At 33.1% G+C, this 20,429-nt stretch overlaps 2 pseudogenes across 2 annotated transcripts; both read right to left on the bottom strand.

Annotated features, from left to right (window-relative positions):
• Positions 1–954: 954 nt before the first annotated feature.
• On the bottom strand, positions 955–5,365 carry LOC147402131 (uncharacterized; annotated as a pseudogene). The gene is made up of 2 exons (XR_015178809.1): positions 3,345–5,365; positions 955–1,414 (listed from the first exon to the last, which is right to left on the bottom strand). The product of XR_015178809.1 is annotated as an uncharacterized LOC147402131 (transcript).
• Positions 5,366–5,807: 442 nt separating this feature from the next.
• LOC147402132 (protein EIN4-like) lies at positions 5,808–9,870 on the bottom strand (annotated as a pseudogene). Its single transcript, XR_015178808.1, has 3 exons — positions 9,388–9,870; positions 7,142–8,949; positions 5,808–6,605 (listed from the first exon to the last, which is right to left on the bottom strand). The product of XR_015178808.1 is annotated as a protein EIN4-like (transcript).
• Positions 9,871–20,429: the final 10,559 nt, after the last annotated feature.

Raw genomic sequence — 20,429 nt, forward strand, 5'->3', positions numbered from 1 at the left:
TGATCAAGCTTTATCATAGCGGTACATATAATCGAGATATACATAATCAGGATACGTGAATCATAATCATTGAAGTTGGTGTTTTAACAGTCACCATCGCGTGTTCTTCCATTCCCTATATATATAGGGAACGGATTAAGGGACATATGAAAAAACATATGTAAAAACAATGTAACATTAATAAATTTTCAAAATATGGGTTAGAAGTTTTGGATTGAGCTGTTTTGCATGAGAATGATCTCTATGATGGGAAGATCATCAAAAAAACAATCAGTCTAATCTTAAAGCTCTAAACCCATTAAAAGTGATTTAGAATGTGGACCGTTGATTTTTTTTACCAATTTTTACTAATAATTTGTAAATCACTTTTGATGGATTTAGAAGTTTCAGATTGAGCTGATTTTTTGTGAGGATGATCTTCTCATTATAGTGACCATCCTCGCAAAAAACCAACTCAATCCAAAACCATTATTTTTACATATGTCCCATGAACCGCCTCATATATATATATATATATATATATATATATATATATATATATATATACTCTCCTAGCATTGTTCAAAATTTCATGCCATTTTAGAATATTTCAGTGAAACATTCCAATTTCAGCTAAGATCAACAAGATATATTTGCATGCTTCAGAAATGTTACATATGTTTAAAAATATTTCAGTCAATCAAGATCATTTTGATTTTCTCCAGACCAAAACATCTCCTCGAAATGACATTTTAAACCTTACTCTTAAGTATATTTGGAGCATAACTGATCTCAAAGACGCAGGTCTTCTATTTTATCATACCATTTGATATCCCATCCCTTTGCTCAAGGAAACAGAATTTGGATTGGGTTCCCGAATTATCTATAAGGGTCTCTGGTAAAGCTAACTCCAAATATTTAAGCGTTCGACGCTTCCATATAAATTTTGCAGTGCCACGTGATAAGGAAACGAGGAAAAAAAAATCAAAACTATTAAGAAAAATCAAACTGATTAATTTAGGATAATCTATCAATCTAAAAACAATTCAAAATGAAAAATTATGTTCCTCTATGAAGGTGTCATTAGAAGACATCAGATACATCAAGGCCACATTTTATTCCGTCGCCAAGCTTATAAATTAATTCATAGTGTAACGTGTCCGCTATAACTGTATTAAAACATTTTTTCCTAAAAAGGTGGAGCAGATTTAGACTACAAGCTTCTCGTTCCCCATTCAAGAAACACATGCCTCAAAGGACCTTCCATATCTTTCAAACTCTAGCATGCCAAGCGCGACTTCACAGCTTTGTGAAACGATAGGTTCGGGATCTCTTACAAACTCCTCAAGAAGAGCTATACTTTGTTTATCTAGAAGGTGATGATGAGAACTCCGATTAAGAAACAATAGGATTGAAAATGGATGGAATTTGATGGCTACATTTCACAAATAAACAGAATGACACAACAGTTTAATCATGAAGAAGCAATACTTATGACTAAAGAAACAATTTTGAAATGGAGAGGCAGTGATCCACATCAACATGTTTCAAATAAGTCTAATCTAAGATTAATTAAAAGTGACCAATAGATATCAAACAATTAAAACAGAGTCTAATGTATACATGTTGCTTATGCAACTAAGTTCTTTTTCAGAAATATATATATTAGTAGGGGAAATTCCCAAAAGGGTATAACAAAAATTGAAAATTTCCCAAAACAGTAGACTATTCACTTTAATTCCGAAAACGGTACATTACTGTTTTCAAAAGATTTTCTAATGTTATAAAACAGTAAATACTTTCTCTATTTTAGTTTCAAGAAAACAGTTTAAAAAAAATTCAGTTTTAAACAGTAAAAATGTTTTAATTCCAAAAATGGCGATTTACCGTTTTCCGTATTAAAAATGAATGGTCTACTGTTTTGGGAATTTTTTAAATTTTCAGGGCATGTTTTAATAAAACAGCCTTTTTACTATTTGGTGACGCTTATTATTGAAAGAAAAAAAAAACAAAACAAATTTTTTTCTAAATTTCAAAACTTTTAACCTTTTTTTACCGAGTATTAACTAAATAACAGGGGTAATTCAATCCATTCTCTTGGAACAAAAAAGGGAGAAATTTATAAATATGTTGTCAAAAATCTATTAACCAGCACACCCAGAAAAAAAAAAAAAAAAAAACTCAACTTTAGTGATTCAAATAACACTTACAGAATTTTCTAACAAAAAATTTCCACAAAAAGCACCATTTAGACTTAGGCGTTTAAGTCCAGGTCTTCAAAGAAACCTACATGAATTAGCAAAATCTAATCTGCAACCAAGACAGATAATCAATCAAACACGAAAATGGATAAATTGATGGAAACATAAAAGAGATTTTTCGGGGAGAAAAAAAACCAGCGAGAAGGAGCACTTCGAGCGGACCAGAACCACGGAGATTTCGAAGTGCGAAGAGAGCACCAAAACACTCCAAGATCGGTTGGTTTGGATCAAGTAATCGATCGCAAAGGAACTTCTGTCTCGGGAGTCGAAAATTTTCCAAAAGCCATGGATTTGGAGAAGACTGAGCAATTTGAATGGTGTGTGTGAAGAGAGAGAGAGAGGGTGTGTGTGACTTATCCTCCAGATAAGTGTAAATGAGATATATTTATCGGGATACGCATAAAATTTTAACGGTTGAATTTTAGCTTTCGCCAATCTGGTTAGTGCGTGTTTTCTTGAAGGGACCAACTAGTTGCACACCACTAGTTATTGGTTGCACATAAACCTTTAAAATTAATTTTTTTATAATCCCCATTTTAACCTATTAATTGCATTTCATTACGTTAAAACCTAGGATTTAGGACTTATTCACCTTCTCATGGTTTCATCTTCTCAACTCTATAAATTGTAAACATGCTTGATATACGACCAATAATTTTTGTGGGCTTGATTGAAGAAAGAGAAAATAATTTTTTTTTTAGTGCAACTAGTATGTCCCATTCCTTGAATCATTCATGAGATAATAAAACCTAACCAAATAATAAAATATTCTCTTTTATGATTTAAAAATAACAACCATATCTCATGGAAATAATTTGACTCTGTTTAATAACATCTTTTATATCCAACAATGCCCACTTAGATGTTCAAACAAATTTAACACTATGTTTAACGTATGGATAAGATCTTAGTTAACCTTTGAAGTTAATAAGAGTCTAATAACACTACTGTTTCAATTAGTAATTTACTAATCTTTATTTTATAATATAAAAAATAAAATAAAATAAAATAACAGCACAACAACAGCTACTATCAATAGCAATATTATATGAAGACATTTACTTCTTTAAACAAAAGTTCAAGGGAAAACATTGAGTATGTTACCTTTTCCTTAGCTCTCTGGCAAGAACTTACAAAGCATCTCAATATGTTCATGATCTGATCCATCCTTCACAAACAAATTCACCACCATAGATGTGGTCTTTGCATTCACTGAGAAACCCTTCTCAACCATTTCATCGAGAAGTTGCATTGCCTTAAGGGTAGCAGTATTTTGAAGGTATCCTTGGACCATGATGTTAAATGTGACATCATTTGGAGTACAACCCTTCTCTTCCATTTCCACGAACAAATCTTCTGCCTCTATTAGCATTCCTTCCTTGAGAAAGCCACTGATCATTATGGTATATGTTTTACTATCGAGTTGCAACCTTTTGGTAGAAAGGTCGCAAAACAATTCCTTTGCCTCCTTCACATTCCCAACTTTGCACATATTGTCAATGATGATGGTGCAAATTACAATATCTGCTTTTAACCCATTACTTTCCATCACATGAAACAATTTCCTTGCTTCAGAAAAATAATTGTTTGTGTATAAACCATCCACCAATATGCCATACGTGAAGATATCTAGAATTTGGCCATGAGTTAGCACCTCGATGAAAAGTTGTTATGCATCCACTAATCTCCCAACCTTGCATAACCCACCCACAAGTGTGTTGTACGTAATTGTGTTGGGAGTTAATCCCTTGTGACGCATATTTTCAAACAGTTGCATGGCTTCATCCAATGCTCTAGCCTTACAATAGCCATCTATCAACATGTTATAACTACAAACATTAGGTTCACGACCAATACCCATCATTGAATCAAAAACCTTTAATGCCTCTTTCATTCGGCCTTGCAAACAGTATCCATCTATCAATGAGTTGTATGTGACAATTTCAGGCTCTTCACCTCTTTGAATCATCAATTCAAATAGTTGATGTGCTTCTCTGACCATCCCTTCTTTGCAAATAGCATGCACTAGTATATTAAATGTGATTATATTAGGAGCAAGGTTGTGATCTACCATTTCATCGAATAACCTTTTGGCTTCTTTCCATTGACTCGAAATGCATGGTCCATGAATCAAAGAGTTATACGTGCAAACATCGGGCTGAACACCTCTTTGAGACATTAATTCAAATACATCATGTGCTTCATTAGTCCTCCCATCTTTACAAAGGCCATCTACCATAATGTTGAAAGTTCTTACATTAGGCGAGATTCCATGACTCACCATGTGTGGATACCCATTCACCACTATTTCTTTAAATAACACCATGGCCTGCCCTACTTTATCCTCCTTAAAGAGTCCCTTAAGCAGAGTGTTCAAAGTTGAGGGATTTGGATCAAACCCATGTTTCAGAATCATTCCCAAAACAGAAAAACCGAAATCAACACGACCCAAGTTGCAGTAGCAATTAATCAAGATGTTGAACATGCATAAATCTGGTTGGATTCTATTTCCTTGTGCAGGAGAAGAATCCATTGTTCTTTTAAAAAGAGAAAGAACAGTAGAATATTGTTTGATCTTGGTGATGACTCCAAACATTTGATTTAAATGAAAATTATTGGAGGGAATGGGTCGCATTTGAATCAAACGATTGAACAAACCCAATGCTTCATCAAACCCAAGTGCTCCTGATTTACATCTATCTCTTACAAACTTAATGAAATGAGAGGGAATTGTTGGGTGTGGTTGTTGTTGTTGGTTTGTAGTTTTGGAACGAAAGAACATAAGAGAAGATAATGGAATGAACTTTTGATGATCGATAGTGAGAATCGAAGCATCTCTTTTAAACATTAGCATCGTCAAAGTAAAATCCAGAACAAGTCAGAGAGTCAAACGCATACTCATGTATTAAAATGCAAATGACCGAAATACCCTTGGCTTCATGTTCATGGTTCACTCCCTTTAAAATAAAATAAAATAAAATAGAAAGAGCCATCAGCTTAACACATAAAATTCGAAACAGCAATGTTCCTCACTCTCATTAAGATTTTTTTTTTTTTTTTTTCTTTTATTGAGTTAGTCTAACTAAGTAAGTAAGATTCCAAATCTTACTAAGGGTTGTGATCTGTCGTCTTGGCACCCAAAACCATGATCCCATACCACAGAATTTTATATGACGAAATTCTAATAACTTCGAAGAAAAAAAATCAAAAAACTTTTACAGCATTCTTCTTAGAACCAACGTCAGGCTTCCCTCTAATTTTGCAATCAAGTCGGGCCATTGTCTAATTTTGTAAACATTTCTGGCCTTTAATATTGTAAACAGAGTTATGGTCAAATTTAACAGCATTTTAGCTTTCTATCAAGCATGCCATCCTCTAATATTAACCACAAAAAATTTGTTATTTTAATCATATTGCAACATACCCATACTTCATAACATCCAGAAAAATAATGGATTAATCTTAGCTTTTTCAGAAAGTTTATGTTATAGTTTTGACACGATTTGGTGAAAATTCAATTGCACATTTGCATCTCTGCTAAAAATAATTGTAAATCTGCAATTAAAATGATACAATTTCTATCACGTGTGCCTTCTATTAAATGGGCTCATCGATCATTTTGCATAACCTCAAGAATAAAAATCTTGATCTGCCTACAAGATTACATTCAAAGCTGAAATAGAGAAAGCAAAAAAAAAAAAAAGCTAAATTTTTTATACCATTTGGAGATCGAACGTAGTATGTACCATCCCAATCGAGAGACCCCCACAATACGTCAGAAAGAATATTTGCCTACACGGTGCTTGTACCGAACTTACGACTTCAGACAACATTGCTCGCCTTTTGTAGGACTCTACGGAGCTCATCCGCCATTCCTTGTAAAAGAACCGGTTTCCGAATGACACTATTCATTCCCACTTGCATGCATTTTTCCCAGACATTTTCGTCAGCACTAGCAGTCAAGGCTATGATCAATGGGCACCTTCGGCTACGGAACTTTCGGATTCTTGTTGCAACTTCAAACCCATCCATTCCGGGCATGTGAAGGTCCAAAAGAACAATTTGGTAAGAAGTTTCAGCTGCACCAAGAGCGCTAAGGCATTCAAACCCAGATGAAACAGCAGAGACATCGCAACCAAGTTTTTCAAGTAGTTTACGTGTCACAAGCCTGTTAACACCGTCATCATCGGCTAATATAACTTTAAGGCCTTTGAACAGAGAATATGAAGATGAATGCTCCAAGGATCCTCCGTGTTCGAAGAAGCCACCATTTATATATGGTTGGAGTTGAAACCTTAGGATGAGTGTCATGCTTTGTACAAGACCACGGGAGTTTGGAACCACCCATATGTTCCCTAGCATCATCTGGAGATCAATCGGATTACATGAAACACAAATATTGAGAAAAAGCGATTGTTAATGCTACATAAATTACAACTTATAGCAACTAAAACTCCATTGATGCGCAGAAAAGAAGGAATTCTTTGCCATATTGCATCCGATCTAGACTAGTAACAGATAATTTACACAAACAAGAAAGGGAATTGTCACCTTTTTAATGTTTTTGAAGCAAATTTAGTGCTTACAAGTGGTCATGGTGACAAAGTCAGGGGATTCAGGAATAATTCAGTAAGAGAAAAGTTCGGAAAAAGTCGCTAAAGTCAGGAAATAAAATAATATTTTTAAGTATAAAAATGTAAATAAATAAATAAATAAATAAAATTATGTAGTTCGTATACTAAAGATAAAAATAAACTTAAAATGCTAAAAACAAATAACTAATCTGTTTATTTGTTTATCAAAAATTTGACGATTTTTTGAAAAAAAATAGCGATTTAATTGATAATATTATTAAAAAATCGCAGATTTTTTTCACCATGCAAGCGATTCAAAATTCTTACCTCCACAAGCTTTTTGCACACACTGAAGCTCAGGCCACCATCAATTCCTTCGCTGCTGTGTTTTAGAAGCAAGGTTCACTGAAGATATTAAACCCGTGGATTGGAAACCACCATTGTTCACCCCAGTTTCAAACTTCACATATGCGAACCCATCAGACGAGCTTGGTCTCCACACTCCCCATCTTTGCCCATTTCGGCCCTCACTTTCACTCACCGCAGAAGCCCGGAAAGTAACGGACCCTCCTCCATCCCACCCATTCAACAGATTCCCAACCATATGCAGTATTACCTGAAAAATTCTTCTCTCATCGCCCATGACCCAATCAGGCAATGAGTTCTCTACTTCAGTACTGAATCTAAAGCCCTTATACACACACAAACACTTGGCAAGGCAAGCTGCTTCCTTTATCATGGAATGAAGCCGGAAAGATCTCATCTCTAACAAAAACCGCGCTTTATCCGTTGTTGAAATCTCCATTGCGTCATTGATCAATGTTGAGACGACACAACTCGTCTTCACCATTGTGTCAATAATGATCTTCTGTTCGCTGCCCATATTCTCTTGTTGTATCACCGAAAGAAATCCCGAGATCGAGTGCATTGGCCTTCTCATTCCCTTACTCATCACCTTCTGAAACAAATTCTTAGCTTGGCTTGCCATCATTGCGTTTTTCCGAGCTTGCTGCAATGCCCGGTTCTGCTCCACGAGTTTCTCTCTCATAAGTTGAGACTCTTCGAGAACGGCGGCGTGGGAGAGAGCAACGGCCACTTGATCAGCAACCACCTTGACAATCTCGAGTTCTTGGGAACTCCAAACTCTAGCATTTCCACTCGGAAGAACCAAAACAAGAATCGCATAACATGCTTGGATAAGCTCCGGTGTCCCTCCTTTGAAGTTCGACACCCTCAGCATTGGCATTCGAATTGCAGCCACCGCACCTGGCTCGCCAGCACCGCTGCTACTCGCAACTCCAAGAGCTGAGTCTGACCTCAAAATCTTCACTCCCTCACTCTTCTTGATCTCCGAAACATCTAGGTCATCAATTAGGATTGAAGAATTGTACGGGTTCGACGAACTCCTCCCGTTTAATTCATGGGTCAAGTTCATCTGTGTCTTATCCTCATTGGGCATCCAAACTGCACAGTTTTGCAAGTCCAACGTTTTGGATAGCTCGATCAAAGTGGTGTACAAGATAGTATGTCTATCAAGAGACTTTCTAATCTCATGTGTCAGCATCCGAACATGCCAACTTGCTTCCTTTTGTTTCTTCATCATCCCAACCTCTTGGCCAAGCTCCCATGTCTTCTTCTCCAAGAAGAGCTCTCTCACCTTTACTTTGAGAAGCAGAGGGATGAGCGTTATGAGTGTTATTGCAGTTGCACATGAGACCAGAGCAGTGAGAAATTTGAAGATTGTGAGAGCTAGCATCAGTTGGAAAGGATGTTCGGAGTAAGTCCACCCATTGAGCAAATGAGTCATTCCACAAAGAACTATGAAGGCGATGAACTGAGCTAGGACCCATTTGAATGGCAAATTAGAGCAACTAATGAAGTAAACGAGCTCAATAGGGATTGAGAAGTAAGCTATCGCAATTAGGAAATCGCTCACTCTCTGGCATTCCATAATGCTTTCAATACTCCAAAGGCCATCATCGTCGCAATTACAGCGGGAAAATCCATTTTCGTCAGAGGAGACCAACAAAATTAGAGAAAAAATAAACAGCTCAAAAGCTATTGCTTTTAACATTGCATCCAATAGCCGCTTCTTTCAGTCCATTTAAAAGATTGAATCCTTCAAAACCCTAATTCTGCAAAACAAAGAAAGAAACCCCACTTTAACTAAACCCCTATAAGCCAAGTTTCAAGATCCAAAATGTCCAATAAAACCAAAAACCAATCAAAAAACAAAGAAACCCATTTGCAAGATTTCAAAATCTAACATACCCATCAACTGCAAACCTCCAAATCCCTCCACCCTCCAACCTCCCCTCCTGTTTTTTCAAAGTCAAATCTCTCTATAAAAATCAAAGAAACCCATTCGCAAGATTTCAAGATCTAACATACCCATCAACTGCAAACCTCCAAATCACCTCTCTCACCCCTCATGTTTCTTTCTAAGTCAATTCTTTCTATATTTAATATTACTGTGTTTTGTGTGTTTTTAAGAACAGTAGATCTATTGAACGAAATATAAAAACCAGAAATCATAATTGCAAGGGAAGATAAAGAAGTAACTAAAAACACACCTTCAGAAGCCCAAAAAAGATCGCATCTCCACCAAAACCAGCTTCAGATCTTATCTTTCCTTCTTCAAGTGCCTTGTTCTTGAGTCGAATCGGGTAATAATTAATGATTTTGAAAATCTTAGAAATTTCATAGTCTCCTTATCTGTTCTTCTTCAACTTGCAGAACTGCAAAACCGACATTAAAGACGTAAAAACCACAGACCTTCCATTAAAACAACGACAACAATCCTCCCATCGTTGGACTGAAACCCATAACCATGAAACCTCAAAAAACGACTATCTTTCTGAGTGAAAATCGCTACTGAATGAGAATGAAGAAGCGATTTTGACTTCTGGGTTTCTGTTAATAAATCTTATAATAGCAGAGGAAAAGGGGAACGGTCGTTGGAAATCTCTTCCTTTTGTTTTTTTTTTTTTTAAATTAATTTATGGGAAGAAACCTTGGGTGAGACTTCAAGTCAGACATTCAGACGGACAGACCTGAGAACGAGAAAAGAACTGAATAATGGTTTTAAACTCGGGCGAGTACTAGTTGAAACGGGTGATGGAAACGGACTCGGAGGTCTCAAGCGAGTCGCCAATGCTTTTGCGTGGGGGGGGGGGTGTGTGCCTTTGATTTGGCCAGTTTTGAAAAGGTCATTCTATTTGCACCCACCGTCAACTAAGAGCACTTCCTTAATCACATTTCTTAAAGCACCAACCAACTAATTTGAACCTATCTTATTGTTACCTGGTTGGTTGCTTGGTTCGAATTTGAATTCATGGGTCGTGATTTGCTACTCTTGAATGAACCTAATGCACACGAGGTAGTTTGTAGACGACATTCAAATCATTTACGTTGATCTCACAAAAGAAGACTCGGGTTAAGGGGGTATATCATTAGTTTACAAGCAAATGGGTATCTTTAATAATGACAAAATCTTGGGATTTCCAAAATAAGGGTTGTCTCTAGTATTGACCAAAGTGTGGGTGCATCTTAAAATTCACCAAAACAAGGGCGTTCATCAAATTCTTTGTTTCTGACAAACCCTCTACGAATTGAACCTTGAATTGATTCGATTTACCTCGATTCACAGTTATTGTGGCTCTCTCTTTTTTACCGAGTAACTTAATTTGTCAAAATAACAAAAATATCTTTTCAATATTATAATGAGTTAAGGGTCTCTTGTAAAGCTAATTTGTTGAAATTATAAAATACCTTTAAATCTTCAATATTATAATGATATAAGGGTTTGATGAAAATTCAAAATCACCCTAATTAATGTTTAAATACAAAAATACTTTTATAGCACAAGGATATAAATTGTGATATAAACTTATTATCCACTTAAACTTTTTAAAGGTAAAATTGGTTTTGTGTTCGAAACTTAGTGGCATCTTAACTTATTTTATTGAACGTTGGAAAACTTATGTAGGGTTGAGGTGTGCAACTATACGGAGTCCCTATTAGTAACTAATCTCATCACAAAGAGTGTGGGATACTCTGTGACATTAACATATCAACATTCAAATGTCAAGTACAAGATAATGTTTTTAGGGAGGTTGAGGATGATGGGTATTGGTAAAAACTTTAAAAGAATTATTTATATATTCTTCAAATTTTCTAAATTTTTTTACAAAACTTTCTTGGATTAATCAACTTTGTTGGTATGTTCATACCAGTATTTACAAACTATATTGAGAAGTTTAAATGTTTTATATTTGATTAATGATAAACTTACTCGTTAAAACTAATGCAGTGATGGCACAGTTGACAAGGCATATGCATAGAATCACATATCTTTTTCCTTGTATATCCCGAAGAAAAATATATATGATTCTGTGCACTGCCACATCAACTGCATCAGTTTTAGTATGTCAGTTTATTACAACTCTTTATATTTATATGAAACGATAAAGAATCATAATTTTTTATACCCCTTCTGACGTACGCCCCCATAAGCTCCCCGACGTGGCATGTACTAGAACCATATATCTTTTTCCTTGAGAAACATAATTACACATCCTGTAAATATATGCAGTTGTGTATCCCGAGAAAAATATGTGGTTCTAGCACATGCCATGTCATGGGGCGAATGAGAGCGTATGTCCAGGTGGGGGCGTCAGAAAATCATTATTCAATGATAAATTTGTGAGTAGCACCAACAGATTTGGGAGCGTTTGACCAGGCTGAGTTCGATCGGTTCTTGTGGGGTTAAACCGGACTCGTGACTAAGAATTCGTCCAAAAACCGGTTTTTGAATTGAACCGGAAAAGTCAGGGATAGATATGACTTTGATTCTCATCCAACATGAAGAGAACCTAGACGCACTTGGAACATAACTTCCGCTAACGTCCTCGAACCGCTAATCATGGAAGAAACAGATATTTAATGGGGCTGTTCTCCTACACCTACTATAGACAACGTTAACTAACTCCCACCTATCATATTTTGCCAGATGGCATTTGTGAGGACGATTGGCTTTTAAGTAAGAAAACGTGTGGGCTCCAAAGCCCATGATATGGACACTTGTTGAGAGTTGACCAATCAGGATGATTTTTGTGTGGGCCAAATTTTCCCACTAAAAAAATTCCACGTGGTTACAAAGAGATCAAGTTGGATATCGTTATTTAACATCGGGCATACGCGATCTTATCTCTAATTTTTCGCTCTCTATTTCCTCACTATATCTGCCTTGGAACTTATCGTCTCGGGCGCAGTTTATTGTGTTGGGAGAAAGATCATCACGTGCGTATTGGTGGGAGAAAAAAGTTCACTACATCTACAGTGGACCAAAATTCATTACACCACCCTCGAATAAGGTCACGTGGCGAACATCCATTAACGTTTTTCCTATTTTTCAGTGGACCTACATGCTAAAATCAAAATCTGATTGGTGATGCATGCCATCAGATCAAATAAATTGCATCCAATGCAAGTCAATGATTATGAATATATTTTAATGCTTTAAACAAACTTTTATGTTTTAAACATGTTTTCTTTAAATAAAATAAAAACAAAAATTGTGTAGGTATATGGTTAATTTTTATGATCTGATGGTTGTTTATACTTTGACTCATTGTTTAATGTAGTATTTGATGATAATGCTTGATGTTATCATTTATTTATTTTTTAATAATGTGTTATTTTGCTCAAAATATGCATTGATGGTTAGATTTTCTTTTAATCATCATAAAATGTATAAGAATAATGATTTCGGACACCTCCCTCTATACGTCTCCATCATAGAATTGTAGATCATCTGTATCGGGATACATAGAATCATAAATCTTTTTCTTGTGCATCCCTAGGCAAATAATCTACGATTTTGTGATGGGGGCGTTAGATTATCACGACTCAATGTATATTATGTGTAGAAACATGTGATCATAAATGGATATTCAATAATATTTTTTCGCTAAAAAATATATTGTGAACTTAGAATAAATGTTTAATGTATTATACTTTACATTATGGATACATTTTTCCTATTTCCTCTATTTTTCCGTTGTTTGGATAATGTATTCTTGTGAATTTCAAGTCTCAAATCAAGATCCCAAACCCACCGAGTCAATCAAGGCCATACAATCTTTTAAGGTGATGGGACCATAATCCAACAACTATTTCAATTGACTATCTTATTTATATTTCCTTTTATAGCTGATAGATACAAAAATCATGAATGGTGGCTTTGATCGAGCTACTCAATAATCATGCATTCACTCCACACTCCAATAGGGTGGGTAGTGTCATAATTTATCTACCGAGACGATGTCAATTTTTTTCCTTGATCGATACAATGCCTTAAAATAAGTTCTTAAAATCACGGTGGCAAGTATGAATGGGACACGATCATTTTGGAACATTTGTATAAAATAAGTGGATGTACATCCAATATGAAAACAAGAACTTTGTAATCGGTAATATCATGAGCTTATGGACAATTTTGACAAGTGTGACGAGTACGTTTGTGAACAACCATTTTGGTGTTTTTTTATGAAAATATGTGAAGGTAATTCAATACAACAATGATGGCGGTTCTAATTATTTTATTCTTCTCATAGTTAGAATATATTTAATTATAATGATTTATTATTTATAAATATAATTTAAATTTAAGAACCTATTTTTCCTTTATTTTTCATTTGTGTTAAGTTTGCACATGCTCGGGCCTTTAATTTATGTGCATTTTGGAGTGTTAATATGGTTTTATCGTATGGTAAAATCAACTTCTGCAATATAGATTGTGTTAGATTGACCAAAATGCTTTAATGTAAGAATTGAAGCATTATCAAATAACGTATAATTTTTTTGGGCTTCTCAAAATGAATAATACATGCTAGAATTCAGTTTATGAATTCTATTAATGAAATAATACAAAAAAAAAAAAAAATAATAAAATTTTGAAATATTAAAAGGCTTTTGTAGACTTCTCAATTGATCATGATATTTGAGTTGGATTCATGTCTGTTGCAATTTTCTATAACCTACAAAGAAAAGTGTCCTAAGCACAAATCTTTTAACATTTATGTGCCATCAAACAAATACATTAAAACATAAATAAAATATGTTTCAGGAATGACTTGCACCTATGAAATAAAATCATTTATACTCTATTTGGTATTTTTAGTAATAAAATAGATACAATTCCATTGAAATGTATAATGGGTCCAATTGAAAACAAGAAAACAAGGCAAAAAGAAACAATTTTCTTTATCGGTTGAAGACGAAACAAACTACTTAAAGTATAAAGTATAATTTATATGTTCACACCATTTTCTTTATCGGTAGATAAGAAGAAACAAACTACGTAAAGTATAAAGTTTAATTTATATGTTCACACCATCAACAAGTAGACCTTGAATGAGAATAATATAGGTAATTGATTTATTGCACCCCAGATTGTTAATTTTTGCACCAACTAGCATCAATTTCTCCAAATAAGTTGCCTTGGATTGGTTGCTCCATCCCATTTGCCCTACTCACACCACGCAAATGCATCGATCTAGATGCCTTGAGGAGAACAACAATTCAACTTTCTACGACTCAAGAAAAAAAACATATTTTTGAAAGATATACAATTGTAGAAAAAAAAAAAAATGATCTCGTTGATTCTACACTATTGTTAAACAATTTGATTCTTTAATTCAACCTTTATAATCCAAACAAGCTACAACCATACGAACACAAAAAATGTGCAAATGAAATGGTGAAAACCTTTTGTTTATTTCATGGTTTTTTTTTTTAAGAAAAAACAAACTATCAAAGTAATTATATTAACAAATTAAAAAATAATGTAGACATGCCAATTTGTACAAATCTGTTAAAAATAGTTTAAAATTTCAAAAATCCAAGTTGATTTCAATTAAGAACTTAAAGTCCTTTAACGGACCCACGTTACATAATAATTGTCATTTAACACACTTCTTCATGCATACATGTGCACATGCATCATTTCATATTGTTTTGCATATCCAAACCTTGTCCCTAGCCTATCTATATAACCTCATCCATACCCACTTTTTGAATTCATGAACCAATCCAATTTCATGTCCACTCTCTAGTCCAAACCCACTCTCCATTAACTAATTTATCATTCATACCATAAATCAATACCAAATCTACTTTCAAGCCTAGTCCAAATATTCAAATCTAAAACATCATAAGCCCATACCTAAGTTTAAATCATCTTAAACCATAACCCAAGTCCAAACTCATATCAAGTTCATTTTAAGTTCATGGTCTTACACCTCTCTCATAAAGGACACATGATGGTCTCTCATCAGCTTCAACATCCAAGAATAATCCTCATTGGTGGGCCAATGCTCCAACTTAATTAGAAAATCAATTCTCTTGAGAAAATCCAAGAATACCTTCATCAAAAAGTGAGGTTAAATAAAAAATGTACTTTTAATCTTTAGTAAAAATATTTAAAATTTAGAAAACTTTCAATCCTATCCCTAAAAAGTATGAATCTTCAAGTACATTCATGAAACTCTCTCATTAATCTATTTCAAAAGTAGCCCAATTTTACGAGAAGAAAATATATTCATTAACAACCTAAATAAATATAACACATAAACTCAAATATCTTAATTATAGAATAAGAAGAAGAACATATAAAACACTCATTTTTATAAATAAAAAAAATATTCAAAAATCACTAATACCAAATCAATACCAAGAAAAAAAAATGGTAACAAAGAAAATTATTTAATTTATTAGCCATAAAAGGAGGCAAAGAAGAAAGAGGGGGAGGGGGAGGGGGAGGGGGAGGACAAACCATTAAGGGTGGTTCTGCAATCATCAATAATCTCTTGGGGATATACGTGCTCTACAACATTACCCTTTTGGATCAACGTCACACCAACCAATTATAAGTTTTAATATAAATACTAAGAAAAACGTAAAACCCCCCTTCAAGTTAGAATAATTTTCATTCAAAACTACATAATTGAACAAAAAAAGCCCATTCATGACCAAAACATTATAAAATTATAAATGGCTTTCCAATATTTTTTTTATTTAATTTTGCACCAAGTCACAAACTTAATATAAATTTTGACTCAAACATATAAAAAAATGAGCACCTATGTGAGAAAAAACATAAACTATAACACCTGACTTATTTCATAACTTGAGATTAAAAATAAGAAGTGTAACCTTATTAATATAGAAGCATGAATAAACAAACATGCATGAGATACCCATAGACAAAACTTGAAATCATGGTCATCAAACCTTATCTTAGAAAATTTGAGAGGAAAAATTGCAAATATAAATAAAATATAAATTTTACGGTGAATTGCATTTAAGAATAATGTATGAGGATAATATATGGAAAAAATAGTGGGTAACCAAGAAAATTAAACATTTAGAGAGAGAAAGAGAGAAACCTTGATTGTTGTCTAGTATGAGAAGGAAAAACAATTCATTGCACAAAATGAGCATGATAACATCAATGATTTCTTATAAGCTCGAAAAACATATCAGAAAAAAAAAAGATTTAGAAAGGAATTAAACTTTTGACAAAGCTATCTCAAAGAAAGTGGAAAATATGTGAGCAACTTACAATGAGAAGGAGAAACGAGATTGACGTTAATGGAGAGGGAGAAAAAGGGAGAGAGTAGGGGAGAGGATAAATGGATCAAAACCCTATCATTGAATTAAAGTGGATGATGTATGTACTAATCTTTTCAATTATTTTTTGAATATTTTTCTTATACAAGACATACTAGTATGAAATTAATGCAATAAATAAATTACACATGGATTTTTTTGTTTACTATACATTAATAAGTAATAATATTTTTTAATTGATAATAAAAGTTAATAATTACTATATTGACAGATGGATTTACAACTTTTTCCAAAATATTTTATTTTAGTAATCATTGGAGTTATGACAAGCCATGCCAAAGATGTACTTCAATATGGAAGTACACTAGTTGAATAGTTGGTACTTCAGGTACTTTTTTTAATAGAATTAGGTGTATTGAAAGTTGTTTCTTTTATGGGTAGAAGTATGACATAACTTCTTGAGTCGTGATAATTTGACCCACCTCTCTGACATACACCCCCTACGCTCCCATCATAGAATAGTAGATCATTTGCCTTGGGATACACAAGAAAATATTTATGATTTTGCATATCCCAAGGCAAATGATCTACGATTCTGTGATGGGGGTGTATGTCAAAGGGTGGTGTTAGAAAATCATTATTCTAGCTTATTTAAAGGTTTTCAAGTAAAAATAAAAAAAGATATACAATTGAAATTCTTTTAGGGTAAATTACACTTTCATCCCCTATGGTTTGGTATAATTCTAAGTCGACCCCCGTAACGCTTTGACAATTGCACTTAGCTCCCCTTAGTTTATCTAACGAGTCCACTTACCTCTCTTTTATCTAGTTGTCGTCAATCATACAATTAGCGAGTGATTTTTTGCTCTTGGTGAATATAATTTTACCTTTTTTGAAATGTTATTTTTTTACAAACAAAAATGTCCTTGTGAATAAATGGGTTCACCCATTGAGGGTAGATGCTCATACAAAAATATTTTTATGCTTTTTTTTTTTTGTATTAAAAAAAAAAGGGTCAAATGGTAAAATAACATCAAAAATTTAATACAATGGGTGAGAAGGGAGGTAAGTTCAATTGTCAAATGTTAGGGGATCAACATGGTATTACACCAAAATATAAGGGGTCAAAGTGAAATTTGCCTATTCTTTTACTCATAGATTTATTAAGATGGCGAGATGCATATTATCTTGCTAACATCGTTAACAAATACTTTCAATTGGTTAATTTAGTAACACATGTAGCTTTTAAATGCTCATATTGTTCTTGATGAAAACATAGATACATTGGCAACCAAAAATAAATAAATTTGGAAGTATCAAGTTAAGAAAATTTCGACGCCATGTTTGAAAACCTATCTCATTCCTGTTATCATATTCATTCCATGTTATTCTCAACAAGTAATTAGGTTTAGAAACCCTAAGGGGTTGGTTTAGTGGCAAGGTGAGCCTTGATAAGCTCCTCAAGAAGAGTAGGTCAAGTGTTTGAAATCTCACAAAGTAATGAATTCCTTGGGTCCGCTCTCCAGAGTCTAGTTGAGCCTCGACTCAACTAGTTGCACTTAGGATTTTTTGAGGGGGCGACACGTGTGACCATGAGAATTAATCTCACCCGAAGGGTAGGGATACCCACAATAAGCCAAAAAAAAAAAAAAAGTTTAGAAACATTTATTAGGCTAGTAACTCTAACCATTTTAATGAGAATGCAAAATAACTTGAGAAAACGATAAAACACATTTTTAGAGATACATAATGTAATATAAACTAACAATTAAAAGCATGTAAATGTGATTCCTATTGTTATGTCCAACATTATAAGACCATGGAGTTTTAAACAATATAACCATATATGTTGTTGTATTGTTGGTTTCAATTTTAGAAAACAATCAAATAAAAAATGATATAGAATAGGTTTCTTCACATTATTTGGACACTCATAATATGAGTTATTATCAATATGCTATGGTCCATTGCCAACTGACATCAAAGCACATACCAATGGTAAAATAACATCTTGTCATGATTCTAGACAACCTTCTCATTCTTATAGTTTTCTAGAGTTTTATATTATTTTTCTTATTATTATTTTAACAAGAAAAAATTACTTAAAAGGACTCTTGCAAAAGGGTTTCTTTCTAAACAGTCCCTAAGTTTTCAACGGTAGCTTGGCAGGACATTTAATAAATTGTTCTAAATGGTCTATGAATCTCAACTTCCACATTTCTCACGTTTGAATGCTCTAACTGTTCAAATTTATCTTTTTCATCTAAAAAATGGATTTTTGATATCTCAATTGAGTTTCTAAGACTCCACTTCGTCGTAAATGATTTAAGAAAGAAGAGAAAGTCATTTTCAAGAGTTTTTTCAAATATTTTGAAAATATATGTAGAAAACTAGGTTCCCCCCTCCCCTTTTTATTAGTTTTTTGATGGAAATCGATCAAGAAGTGATTCTTTTGGGTTGAAATCTTCTAAACAAGTCATTATCTCAAGTTTTTAGTTGATCTTTCCATATATTTTAGTTGAAAAAAATCAAAAATTGTAAATGGGTGGGTTTTACTAGAGTCAAGTTCATCACTTTTTATTTTAAAAGTGGTAAACTCGACAATAAATAAAAAACATTGAGTTTGATAGTAAATAAAAAGTAGTGAATTCGACAATAAATAATAGTGAGTTCAACAATGAAAATTGTGAACTCAACATTAAATAAAAAAACGTCGAGTTCAACAATAATAAAAAGTGGTGAACTCGACAATAAATAAATAAAATGGTGAGTTCACTAATAACAAGGGACCATTAAAAAAGAAAAGGTTTACTAAATGTCCTATCAAACTATCATGCAAAACTTAAGAACTATTTAAAAAGAAACCCTTCTACGAGAGTCTTTTAAGCAATTCCCATTTTAACAATCTATTTCAACTAGTTTATATTACTTTTTCAACAACACGACCCGACAAATAACAAAATAATGTTAAAATGTATTTTAAAAAACTCTACTCATATTTATTATATTATGGATGTAAAAATTTAACACAACATTTGAATTATTTTACTATTAGTTCAAAAGAAGTAACATCAACTCCTAAAACAATAATAATAATTTTATGTTATATATATTTTTTTAATATTATATTTACCTATGTAATACCTCCTTTGATCCCAATCATATTTGGACAATAGAGCATAAAAAAATTGAATAATTTTATATATAATTTTTATATTAAAGTGATCAATCCATTCATGTTGGCACATATCGTAATCAATAAATTTTAGATATAAAAAATATATATTATAAATTATAAATTATAAATGTTAAGTTACCTTAATTATAATTTTAAAATTACAAATAGTACGTTAAATTTTCACTTTTCATACGGTTGATGTGACCTTTGGATTTATTCAGTACTTGATCGTACGAATTGTATTAATTTATTTAAAATATATATATATATCTAAAAAATAAAAAAATCTTTCGGGCTTGCGGTGGATTTCAATTTAGTTTAAAATTAAACCATCGTAAGATGCTGACGTGGTAAAAGGTAATGCTGATGGGTTCAATCATGTTTCGTTATTAGGAACAAACATCTCCACAAGTGGGACCCACTTATTTGAAAATCAATTATCATGATAAGTAATGGACGGTCAAGATTTGAACCCTAGAATAGAACCGGGATTACGTACTCCACGTCCATTCCAACATATCAAAAGAGAAATTCTATTGCCACCCCCAACTTTTACTTATTACATGATAATTATTTCACACCAAAATTAACTTTATAATACTTAAGCAAAATAAAAAAGGTTAGATCTGCGGATTTATGAAAATGTGTATTCATACATTCACACACAATTCTGACCGTTTATATGTGAGATCCAATAATTGAGATAAAAGATGTATCCTGAGAATATATTATAGATCTCTAAGATATATTTAAATCGTTGAATCTCACAATTATTTGATCGAGATTATGTGTGAACATATGAGT

The sequence above is a fragment of the Akebia trifoliata genome, chromosome 5 (assembly GCF_017979445.1).
Source record: "Akebia trifoliata isolate Shusen 1 chromosome 5, ASM1797944v1, whole genome shotgun sequence".
Lineage (NCBI taxonomy): Eukaryota > Viridiplantae > Streptophyta > Magnoliopsida > Ranunculales > Lardizabalaceae > Akebia > Akebia trifoliata.